The sequence below is a fragment of the Gopherus evgoodei genome, chromosome 2 (genome assembly GCF_007399415.2).
Source record: "Gopherus evgoodei ecotype Sinaloan lineage chromosome 2, rGopEvg1_v1.p, whole genome shotgun sequence".
NCBI classification, from domain to species: Eukaryota; Metazoa; Chordata; order Testudines; family Testudinidae; genus Gopherus; species Gopherus evgoodei.
In genome coordinates, this window is record NC_044323.1 from 92,507,001 (window position 1) to 92,519,583 (window position 12,583).

The following is a 12,583-nucleotide window of genomic DNA, read 5'->3' on the forward strand; positions in this document are numbered from 1 at the left end:
CTGAAGTAGGACAAAGCAAACCTAGACCATCCCTGACAGATGTTTGTCCAGCCTGTTCTTAAAAACCTGCAAAAATGCATCTCCCTTGGAAACCTCTTCCAGTGCTTAACTACTTTTATAGTGAGAAAGTTTTTCCTAATATCTCACCTAAATCTCTCTTTCTGCACATTAAGCCTATTACTTCTTGTCCTACTGTAATGGGGGTCACTCACCTCTTGAACACCTGCTAGTGACAGGCTGTGGTACTGCAGTCCTTTTCTTGCCCCAAGTGCCCCCAGCAGGCTGCCTGTAAACCTTGGTGGGTCTTCAGCAGCTTGGCATTAAGGGGTATTAAAGAGTCCAGTAGCTAACATTCTATTTGCCCTTGCTAGGGTCTTCAGCCTCAGCTCTGTGTCCTTTCAATTTGGCTCTTTGTTTGGGCTCCAAAATAAGGTCTGGCCCCATCTTGGGTTTTACACCAGTTTACCTGTGGATGGTAGAGGAACCTGGGCCCATTATAAACAACAGCTATGCACTGCTTGATTTCCCTTCAGGGAAGGGTGCTGATGATCAACCAGCTTGTCCTGTCCATGCTCTGGCACTAGTTCAACACCTTGACCTCACCCCCAGGAATCTGGCCAGCCTCCAGAAGAAGATCCTGGAGTTTTTCTGGCTGGGGCTGCACTGGGTCTCTGCAGGTGTACTGATCTTTCCCATGTGGGAGGGTGGACAAGGCCTGATCTGCATCTGCAGCCAGGTCCACACCTTCCACCTTCAGGCCTTGCAGAAACTCCTTTACAGTGCAAGTAGTCCAGCATGGAGCATGCTGTTGTTCGCCTTCCTCCACTGCCTCTAAGGGCTCCGATACAACAGGCAGCTCTTTTTTCTCCATGTGAGAGGTCTCTCCTGAGATCTCTCTGAGCTGCCGAGCTTTACCAGGACCTCCTGAGGACCTGGAAGCTCATTTCAGCAATCAGTCTGTAGTGGCCTCTAAAGGGGAGAACCTCCTCAAGAACACCAGCTACACAACCCCCATCTTCGTGTGAAGGTAGTGAGTCCCCCTTCGTGCACTCAGTGATGACACTGGCGGTTATCACCAGACTCAGAGACCTCTTGGCCCCATGGTGCTTTGTCAGTTCACGGGCCTGCCACCGTGCACGTGACTTGTTGTGTGCTCCTTGCCTCCTACTCTCATTTTCCTTGTGCAGGTCCTGCAGGATGGGGCTCACTTCCCACCTCTCATTTCTGGCCCTCCGGAACTCAACATCAGGCTTCTGCCCTCTGAGCCTGCTTGGCCACGCTCGCACATGCCACTTGAGCTGGCTGAATGACATCCAGTTGGTGTGCCTCCACACCATGCCCTGAAAACATCTGAGCTCATGCTTCATACAATCCATTTCTTCATGCTTTTGTCCCATCTCAACACCAAGTGGTGGGACTTGTTGCGACCTGCAGAGGCTGAGGAACCCTGGTGGGCCAATATGTATTCTATTCTGATTCCACAGCCTCCTGGGGTTATTAGTTAATAGCTCCTCTTTGGAGCCGTGAGCAAGGGCATGTAGTTGGTGCGGTTCATGAACTCCCTGAAAACTGTCTCTTTTGCAGCAAGAGGGAAACCCTGGCACATATCTACAGAAAGTGCATCAGGCTGCAGCCCCTCTTCTGGTTCCTCCAGAAATTTTTACTGAGGTTCTGGCTGTAATTTTCCCCAACTTCCTAATTCTTACTCTCCCCATGTATGGCCTCACAAAGTCCTGGGACCTCCTTGTCCACCTTCTCCTGGTACTGGCCATGATGGCCATCCATCGCTCCAGGAGGAGGAAGCTGAACGGGTAGAGGAAGTACTCTGCAACTGTAGGGCCTATTTCCGTTTCCTTGTTCAATCACATTTCCAGGCAGAGTTCCTCTGGACAGTGTCCACTGAATCCTTAAGACACCATTGAGGAGTGGTGGGTGCAGTCTGGGTTTCTCTGCTCAGCATCCCCTTCTGGTCTCCTGGTTTTCAATGTTTGACCTCTTTCCTGTTCCTCTTTTTTCCTTTGTTGTCCCTAGTACTTAACTGCAGCCTGGGCTTAGTGGTTGAGGAGGGAGGCCTTTAGTCTTGGGTGGGCCTAGAACCGCCTGTCCAAGTTCTGCAAATAGTATGCATGGCTCAATTTCAGTTGGTTCCTGCTTCTTCCCTGAGCCTCTTCCTACCTGGCTCATTTTAACTTCACCTCTAGATAAGGGTTAAGGCTCTTAAATGATCTCTCCCAGAAAACCCAGCTTGAGCAAATGCAGACAGAAAAATAAACTCTGGCTACCCCTCAAGCCCCAAAGGCCATAGAGGACCACCTTTCCTTGCCCTTGGTCCCAGCCAGGAATTGACTTGCTAAGGCTCTGCAGCTTCTTTTATCTGAGCCTGCTTGGCTCTGATAGGTTGGTTCAATGAGATCTCTCTAGGCAGGCCAGGACACATTTTCACTGCTCCTTTCCTGTTACCTCACTGTTTCCTGGAGCAGGATATAGTAGGATTATGGGACCTCCTACAGGGAGATGCTGAGGACAGGTACATCCCTCATAACTGCCTTCAGTGGATATGGACAACAGCTGATCACAGTCAACATGCTTGTAACTTTCTGAAATGTACACATTTGAGTCTGAAAATTTCAATTTGATATTTACCAAAGGTGATTTCTTTCACTGAATGTATGTTTTGTGTCCATTAATAGAGCAGTTATACTGCGATTGTGATCTGTCATTTGAACTTGATGAATGACAAACAATGTTTCTAGTGTAGTTTAGTGTAAGTCTCCTTTTTGTGAGCCTCATTTGATCTTTATAAGAAAAGGCCATGAAGTCTAGTGGCTAATATCTTTAGTCAGATCTTGCATTCACCAGCAATATAAGAAAAAAAAGTCTCCATTAGAAGATTTAAGGCTTTGTCAGACCTGGAGGAGGTAAGCCATATATGAGAAGCTGAATTTCATATCTCATTGCTAAGGATGCAAGTTGGTCACGGAAGTCATGGATTCCATGATTTTCCATGACCTCTGAGACTTCTGCAGCAACCGGTGCGCCTGGCTCAGGAGAAGCTCAGGCAGCCCCTGTGCCGGGCGTACTGCTGGGACAGTCTTGTGCCCCCTGTGCTTCCCCTCAGCAACAGAGTTTGGGTGTGGGAAGGGGGCAGGGAGTTGGGGCACAGGACGGGGTGAGGCAGGCTCTGGGCGGTACTTACCTGGGGGGGCTCCCCAGAAGTAGCAACATCCCCCTCACTCAGCTGCTAGGTGGAGGTGTGGCTGCTTCCTCCCAGAGCACTGGCTTCGCAGCTCCCACTAGCCAGGAATCTTGGAAGACCACTTGGAAGCTTTAATTGCTGCAAATTTAAATGTCATCCTGTATAGTGAATTGGGTACTCAAGAGCACAATACACAGCTGTTGTATGTTCTCCTCTGGGTTTTCTTTTGCTTTTGGATGCAATTCAAGGGGTTAGTTACATTATTTAAAACCATACATTATCTGGGACCTGTGGAGCTGGATGGATTCAGAGCATATTACATCATACTAAGGTGGAAGGAAGACAATTCTGAGAAAGTGGCATGATCAGGGCAGCAAGGGATGCATCGATGGAGTGCAATTGTTTAAGGCCTTTTCTAGATCATGTCTCCGGTGCTCTAGACTGAGAGAATTTGTTGGTACAAACATTGTCTGCCCTCTCCTTTTGGGATGCAGGGAGTGCAATTTGCTTATGCACACACATGCACAAACAGTTCACCACCACCATGGGTGAATGGAGCTCATTATGTTTTTCAACAAATGTAGTTTGCCTTGTGTCATAAACAGATAGCTAAGGGTTAATGTTCTTTTACCTGTAAAGGGGTAACACCAGTAACCTGAAACACCTGACCAGAGGACCAATCAGGAAACAAGACTTTTTCAAATCTAGGTGGAGGGAAGTTTTGGGTGTGAGTTCTTTGTTCTTTGTCTTGTGTCTGTGCTCTCTCGGCTCTGAGAGTGAGTTTTCTATCTCCAGGCTTTCTAATCTTCTGTTTCCAAGTTGTAAGTACAAGGATAGTAAGACAATAGGTTTATATTGTTTTTTTTTGTATTTACATGTGTTTAGAGGCTGGAATGTGTTAAATTGTATTCTTTTTGGATAAGGCTGTTTATTCATTTTTTTCCTTTAAGCAATTCACCCTATATATTGTCACCTTAATACAGAGACTATATTTTATATCCTTTTTCATTCTTTTTATATAAAGCTTTCTTTTTAAGACCTGTTGGAGTTTTTCTTTAGTGGGGACTCCAGGGAATTGAGTCTGCAGCTCACCAGGGAATTGGTGGGAGGAAGAAGTCAGGGGGAAAATCTCTTTGTGTTAGATTTACTAAGCCTGACTTTGCATACCCTCTGGGTGAGGGGGAAGAGAGATTAGGTCTCTCGGTACTTGTGTTTCCAGGACTGAAAACAGGGAAGGTAGAATCCCTTTGTTTAGATTCACGGAGCTTGCTTCTGTATATCTCTCCAGGAACCCAGGGAGGGAACACCTGGAGGGGAGGAGGGGGAAGGGAAATGGTTTATTCCCCTTTGTTGTGAGACTCAAGGAATCTGAGTCTTGTGGTCCCCCAGGGAAGGTTTTGGGGAGACCACAGTGAGCTAGGCACTGTATAATTCCTGGCTGGTGGCAGCAATTACCAGGTCCAAGCTGGTAACTAAGCTTGGAGGTTTTCATGCTAACACCTATATTTTGGACGCTAAGGTCCAGATCTGAGAAGAAATGTTATGACACCTTGATTACACTCTAATAAAGTATGAAGTGGTTATGACTTCATACAGCATTGTTTTATGACAATAAAAAAATGTTGATGCTGTGAACTAGACACGTCTTATCAAGTACTGTATGTGTGAGAAAATAACTATTGGAAGACTGCCAACAAAATAATGAATGTTTGATAGGTATCACACAAAGGCTTTGAATGCTGTAGTATATTTATTGCACCTATTTTAGAAGTTTCATTTAACTCTAGCTGTATTATAGATCTGCCTGGTTAAGTGTGATGTAATTTTATTTACTGTGCTATTCTTTGCTTAACTTTGATTTTTTTAATAGACCATTACATCACCCAGGCCTCATAATTCAGATATACCTAATCTGCTCTGAACAAAAATATGGTTACTCTTGTATGTTAGGAGATTTTGAACTTTAGCTGTAGATGGATTGCACTTTTTGGTTAATGTCCATTATTTCTTTTGAACAGCATCATGTGAGCTTCATTCAAATTATCAGTTTTATTTTACCATCCTTCATGGAACAGATTATATTGCTCTTGATGCTGAAATGTTATAGTTAGATCTGTGACACATATTTATGCATATTGCCTATATATCATGCAAGCAAAATAGAACATGTGATCTGTCACTGCTTAATTACCCTTTTTAATTATCTTCTTGAACTTACCTTCTTTTAGCAGTGGAAACTTCAAAAGTTTGAAGGAGATTTGGTGAAAAGATGTATTCAAAGCCATAAAAAAGATACTCTTTAACCTATTGGCAGAATGTTATTCGTACATGGAGGTTGGGTGTCTTCTATAGATACTAACCTACATGAGAACATCAAAATATATTCTAAGGGTTGCAACCCAAACACTGTCTACCTTTTAGCATTCAAATTTTTTCATCATTTTCAGAGCACAGTTAAACATTCAGGTGTGATGTACATTTATGATGCACATCTAGAATCATAGAGTTATAGGTTAGAAGGGACTTCAAGGGTCATCTAGTCTAGGATTTGTTGTGTCTAAACCATCCAAGACAGATGGCTATCCAGCCTCCTTTTGAAAGCCTCCAGTGAAGGAGCTTTCACAAGTCCCTAGACAGTTTGTTCCATTGTCCTACTGTTCTTATGGTTAGGAAGTTTTTCCTGAGATTTAATCTAAATCTGCTATGCTGCAATTTGAACCCATTGCCTCTTGTCCTGCCTCTGTGTCAAGACAGAACAACTTTTCTCCATCTTTTTTATGGCAGCCTTTCAAGTATTTAAAGACAGCTATTGTGTCCCCCCTCAATCTTTTCTTTTCCAAACTAAACTTACCCAGTTTCTTCAGCCTTTGCTCGTATGGCTTGCATTCCATTCCTCTGATTATCCTTGTCATTCGCCTCTGGATCTTTTCCAATTTCTCCACATCCTTTTTATACATTCGTGACCAAAATTGGGCACAGTACTCCAGCTGAGACCTAATCAGCACCACGGAGAGCAGTACTATCACCTCCCATGACCTGTATGCTATGCCTCTGTTAATGTGATCTAAAATTGCATTTGCTTTTTTTTTCTCAACAGCTTCTATAACAGGGGTTCTCAAACTGGGGGTCGGGATCCCTCAGGGGGTCATGAGGTTATTACATGGGGGGGGGGTCGCAAGCTGTCAACATCCACCCCAAAGCCCGCTTTGCCTCCAGCATTTAGAATGGTGTTAAATATATAAAAAGTGTTTTTAATTTATAAGGGGGGGTCACATTCAGAGGCTTGCTGGGTGGAAGGGGTCACCAGTAAAAAAGTTTGAGAGCCACTGCTCTACAATGTATCCTGCTCTTTTGTTAAGTATCAGAGGGTAGTCGTGTTAGTCTGGATCTGTAAAAGCAGCAAAGAATCCTGTGGCACCTTATAGACTAACAGACGTTTTGGAGCATGAGCTTTCATGGGTGAATACCCACTTCGTCAGATGCATGCAGTGGAAATTTCCAGGGGCAGGGGCAGGTGTATATATTATATACACCTGCCCCTGCCCCTGGAAATTTCCACTGCATGCATCTGACGAAGTGGGTATTCACCCATGAAAGCTCATGCTCCAAAACGTCTGATAGTCTATAAGGTTCCACAGGATTCTTTGCTGCTCTTTTGTTGTGTTTGTTTGGTTTTGGGTATTTTTAATGAAAATCCTAGGCTGTGGGTCCTTGTGTGATATAGATTTTAAGATAAATGGAAAGGCAATTTCTGTTTTGTGTTGAGTTAGATTTGAATCTAGCTAGCGAACAGGAGGAAGCTACTGAACAGGAGTGGCTAACAGGGGAGTTTTGCGAGGGACTTCTCCAGGTGAAGGAGGAGCGATTATGTGACCTGTGGGGTAAGTTTGTTGTCTGTTGTCTGTGTGTTTGTGTTTGTTGTGCTGTGCTAACTACTGGACTGAAATATACCATGTGGTCTGTTTGTTTGGGGGACAGTGTGCTGACCATGTGGGTGCTGAGCCTAGCAACCTGCTAGGCAAGGCTGAGAGCCGAGATCTTCTTAACGAGGCTTTGATGCCTAAGCCCTTTAGCACCCATCAACTCTTAACCAAGGGTGGGGCTACTCAGGAAGATCAGGGCTTTAAAAAGACCACTCCTAAGCGACCAGAGGAACTAGCAAACAGGAGTGGCTAACGGGAGTTTTGCGAGGGAGTTTACAGGGGAAGTGGGAGAGTGGAGGGCTAAATACACGTAACATTCCTTAAATTTCTTTTAACTTAAGCCAAAAACACCCCGATTAAAAACAAAACCTCAACAAAGGAACTAACTTCAGGAGTCAGAAGAGAATGCAGGCAGAAGTCCAGCAACAGAGTGGGGATTATCCAGTTTAGGATTATCCAGTTTATTTCACCCAATGCAGCATGTATGATTACCTGCCTTATGGGCAGGTGGTGTATGTGTGCATTCGGTGCAAGGAGCTCCTGGTCCTCAGAGACCATGTACGGGCTTTGGAGACCAGAGTGGCTGAACTGGAGGAGCTAAGGGAGACAGATACATAGATGAGACTTTCCAGGACATAGTAGAAAGGTCCCAACTCTGGTCTGACAGCCTCTGTGCTGTTGAAGAGGATGAAAGTCTCAGGGAAGGAGAACATCAAACTGGAGCAGAGGGAAATGATCCCATAGTTGGGACCCTCCTTCCAGATGATGTTGTGGTATCCTCTCGTACTGAGGATACCTCTCCGGGGGAGGGAACTCCAGTTATTAGGAAGAGACAGGTATTAGTAATGGCCAATTTGATCATAAGAAACATAGGTGGCTGGATTTGCGATGACTGAGAGAACCACATGGTGACTTGCCTGCCTGGTACAAAGGTTGCAGATCTCTCAAGACATCTAGATAGACCTATGTGTAGTACTGGGGAGGAGCCAGTGGTCATGGTACATGTAGGTACCAGTGACACAGGGAAGGACAGGAGAGAAGTCCTCAAGGCTGCTAGGTAAGAGATTGAAGTCCAGGAGTCCATGGTAGCATTCTCTGAAATGCTTCCAGTTCCACACGCAGGGCCAGTTTAGACAGGCAGAACTGCAGAGTCTCAGTGAGTGGATTGAGAAAATGGTATACAGAGGAGAGGTTTAAATTATTAGGCTCTTGGGAAACTTTTGGGAAGGAGGAGCTTATACAGGAAGGATGGGCGCTACCTAAACCACAATGGAACCAGATTGCTGGCACTTAAAATCAAAAGGTCGTAGAGCAATTTTAAACTAAGGGCTGGGGGAAAGCTGACCCGTGCGGAGAAGCATGGGTTGGACAGAGACATCCCTTAGGGGAGGATCTAATTAATGGAGATTGTCTATGTCCTAGTAAGGAGGAGAGTATGGAAGATGATAAAATACAGGTAGGATCTGATGAGAAACAGTCAAATGAAAAAAACTCTCATTCAATTACATCATGTAATGGGAGACAACTAAAAAGTGACAAGTTTTTAAAGGGCTATATACCAATGCTAGAAGTCTAAATAATAAGATGGGTGAACTAAAGTGCCTGGTATTAAATGAGATATTGTTATAATAGGCATCACAGAAACTTGGTGGAATGAGGATAATCAATTGGACACATAATACCAAGGTATAAAATATATTGGAAGGACAGAACAGGTCATGCTGGTGGGGGAGTGGCACTATATGCAAAAGAAAGCATAGAATTAAATGAAGTAAAAATCTTAAATGAACCAAACTGCACCATAGAATCTCTAATAATGAGAATATAGTAGTAGGGCTATATTACCAACTATCTGACCAGGATGGTGATAGTGACCATGAAATCCTCAGGGAGATTAGAGGGGCTATTAAAATAAAAACTTAGTAATAATGGGGGATTTCAACTATCCCCATATTGACTGGGTACATGTCATCTCAGGACAGATGCAGAGATAAAGTTTCTTTACACCTTAAATGACTGCTTCTTGGAGAAGCTAGTCTTGGAACCCACAAGAGGAGAGGCAATTCTTGATTTAGTCCTAAGTGGAGCACAGGATTAGGTCCAAGAGGTGGATATAGCTGGACTACATGGTAATAGTGACCATAATATAATTAAATTTAACATCCCTATGGCAGGGGAAACACCACAGTGGCCTAAGACTGTAGCACTTAATTTCAGAAAGGGGAACTACACAAAAATGAAGAGGTTAGTTAAACAGAAATTAAAAGGTACAGCACCAAAAGTCAAATCCCTGCAAGCTGCATAGAAACTTTTTATAGACACCATTAAAGTGGTGTCTCAATTTAAACATATACCCCAAATTAAAAAACATAATAAGAGAACCAAAAAATAACCACTGGGACTAAACAACAAAGTAAAAGAAGGAATGAGAGGCAAAAAGGCATCCTTTAAAAAGTGGAAGTTAATCCTAGTGAGAAAAATAGAAAGGAGCATAAACTCTGGCATATGAAATGTAAAATATAATACGAAGGCCAAAAAAGAATTTAAAAACAGCTAGCCAAAGACTCAAAAAGTAATAGCAATTTTTTTTAAAGTACATCAGAAGCAGGAAGCCTGCTGAACAACCAGTGGGACCACTGGACAATCAAGATACTAAAGGAGCACTCAAGAACAATAAAGTCATTGTGGAGAAACTAAATTAATTCTTTGCTTCGGTCTTCATGGTTGAGGATGTGAGGGAGATTCCCAAACCTGAGCCATTCTTTTTAGGTGACAAATCCGAAGAACTGTCCTAGATTGAGGTGTCATTACAAGCGGTTTTGGAACAAATTGATAAACTAAACAGTAATAAGTCACCAGGACCAGATGGTATTCACCCAAGAGTTCTGAAGGAACTCAAATGTGAAATTACAGGACTACTAACTGTACTCTATAACCTATCATTTAAATCAACTTCTGTACCAAATGACTGGAGGATAGCTAATGTGATTGCAATTTTTTTAAAGGGCTCCAGAGGTGACCCTGGCAATTACAGGCCATTAAGCCTGACTTCAGTACCAGGCAAACTGGTAAAACTATAGTAAAGAACAAAATTGTCAGACACATCGGTGAAAATAACTTGTTGGGGAATAGTCAACATGTTTTTTGTAAGGGGAAACCATTCCTCACCAATCTATTAGAATTCTTTGAGGAGGCTCAACAAGCATGTGGACAAAGGGGATCCAGTGGATATAACGTATTTAGATTTTCAGAAAGCCTTCAACATGGTCCCTCACCAAAGGCTCTTAAGCAAAGTAAGCTGTCAGGGATAAGAGAGAAGTCCTCTCAGGATTGGGAACTGATTAAAAGATAGGAAACAAAGAGGAGAATAATGGCCAGTTTTCAGAATGGAGAGAGGTAAATAGTGATGTTCCCCCAACACGCCCTCAGAGACTGTACTGGGTGTGTACTGGGCCCAATCCTATTCAACCCCATATTCATAAATGATCTGGGAAAAGGGGTAAACAGTGAGGTAGCAAAATTTGCAGATAATACAAAACTGCTCAAGATAGTTAGGTCCCAGGCAGACTGCGAAGAGCTACAAAAGGATCTCTCAAAACTGGGTGACTGAGCAACAAAATGGCAGGTGAAATTCAGTGTTGATAAATGCAAAGTAATGCACATTGGAAAACATGGATACATGTTTGCGTGATGACAAAAGAGTCGGAGTTAAAGCACTTAGGATCTGAGCATATTAACTACATTGGTGATGCAGACAAATGCTCTCCTCTCAATTTGTCAAAGTTATGTATTTAAAAAGGATTATACCCAACTGATACCCATTTTAGGGGTATGGGCAAGGTGGTACTATAACTTTACTGGAAGAAAAGCTACACAAGGAGATGAGTCTAGCAATGCACGCCAAATAGTCTTCTCAGGGCTTCCTTGTGAAACTAGAAATAATAAAAAAAGGTTCTATCTCAATTACATTTAAAACTCCCTAGTTTGACTGGGAGAATTGTAAGTTTCCCTGTCCTCAACTCCCAATTTACTACCCCCATGCCCTCAAAAAAAAAGACCCTATAGTAGTCAGGCAACCATTGCGACAAAAGATAGCTTGGGTCATTCAGTTTGGCCTGCTACCTTCTCAGAGCCAGAGTTTAGAGCCATAAGGGACCACACGGTCATCTAGTCTGATCTTCTGTATATCTCAGGCCACCAAAACCACACAGCACCTGCACACTAAATCCAACAACCACAATTACACCAAAATATTACAGCTAACAGGAGACTAGGTTCGCATGTGCCATAGACAGCAAATAGTAGGGACAAAGGTACACCAGTGCCTGAGACCCCCACAATGGCAGATAAATGATTGTTAGGTATACCCAGATAATCCTGACATGGTCCCTACCCATGCACTGCAGAGGAAGGTGAAAACCCTCCAAGGTCACTGCCAATATGACTAGAGAAAAAAGTCTTTCCTAACCCCACATATGGTGATCAGTTAGACCTTGAGCATGGGAGCAAGAAACAGCAAGCCAAGCAGCAGAGTGGGAGAATGCTCAGTACCCCTTAGTGTCCTGGCCCTCCCCATCCAATGTCCCATCTCCAGCCATGGCCATTCCCAGTGCTTTATAGGAAGGAGATTAAGGGCTTCTCTTCACTACGGGGAGATCAATGCAGTGGGGGCAATTTAGCGAGTCTAATGATGACCCCCCCCAGTCAACCCCCATACTGCAGCACTCTGAGAAGAGTAAGGTAAGTCGACCGAAGAGCATCTCCTGTCGATGCAGCGCAATGAAGACACCGTGATAAGTCAACCTAAGTTACATTAACTCCAGCTACATTATTCACATAGCCTGAGTAGAGTTATTTAGGTCAATTTACCCCAGTAGTGAAGACAAGCCCTAAAAATAACATCCAGAATACATTAAGGGGGGGGAAATCCTTTCCTGACCTCTTGGCCAGCTGAAAACTTAAACATAAGCTTTTAGGAACGTAAGACATACATTGGAAGTGAGCCCCCGAGTAGCTCTGCCCCCTACCATCACAAACAAATGCAAAATACAATCACACCCATAATTTTGTCCAGTTCTGTCTTAAAACTAATTAAGTTGTTTGCCCCCACAACTGCTATTGGACCCAGCACTAAAAAAGACAGAGAGGATGACTTCTGTCCATCAACATATAGATTATGAGTCCAGCACATTCTCATTGTGCCACTCTACCTCGTTGTTCCAATAATTGTGCATATATCTTAGTGACTGGGAGTCAGGAACCCCTTAGTTCTAACCCTGGTTGTGACAATGAGTTGCTGTGGCCTTGGATATGTGACTTCTAACCAAATTTTCAAACTTGAGTAGCTAAAGATAGGTGTCTAAATCCATATTTTAGCAACAAAATCAGCATGTTAAATGTTAAAATGTCAAATGTTAAAATATTCACTGAGAAGCCTCACAGGGGCATTGTGTGGATTTATTAG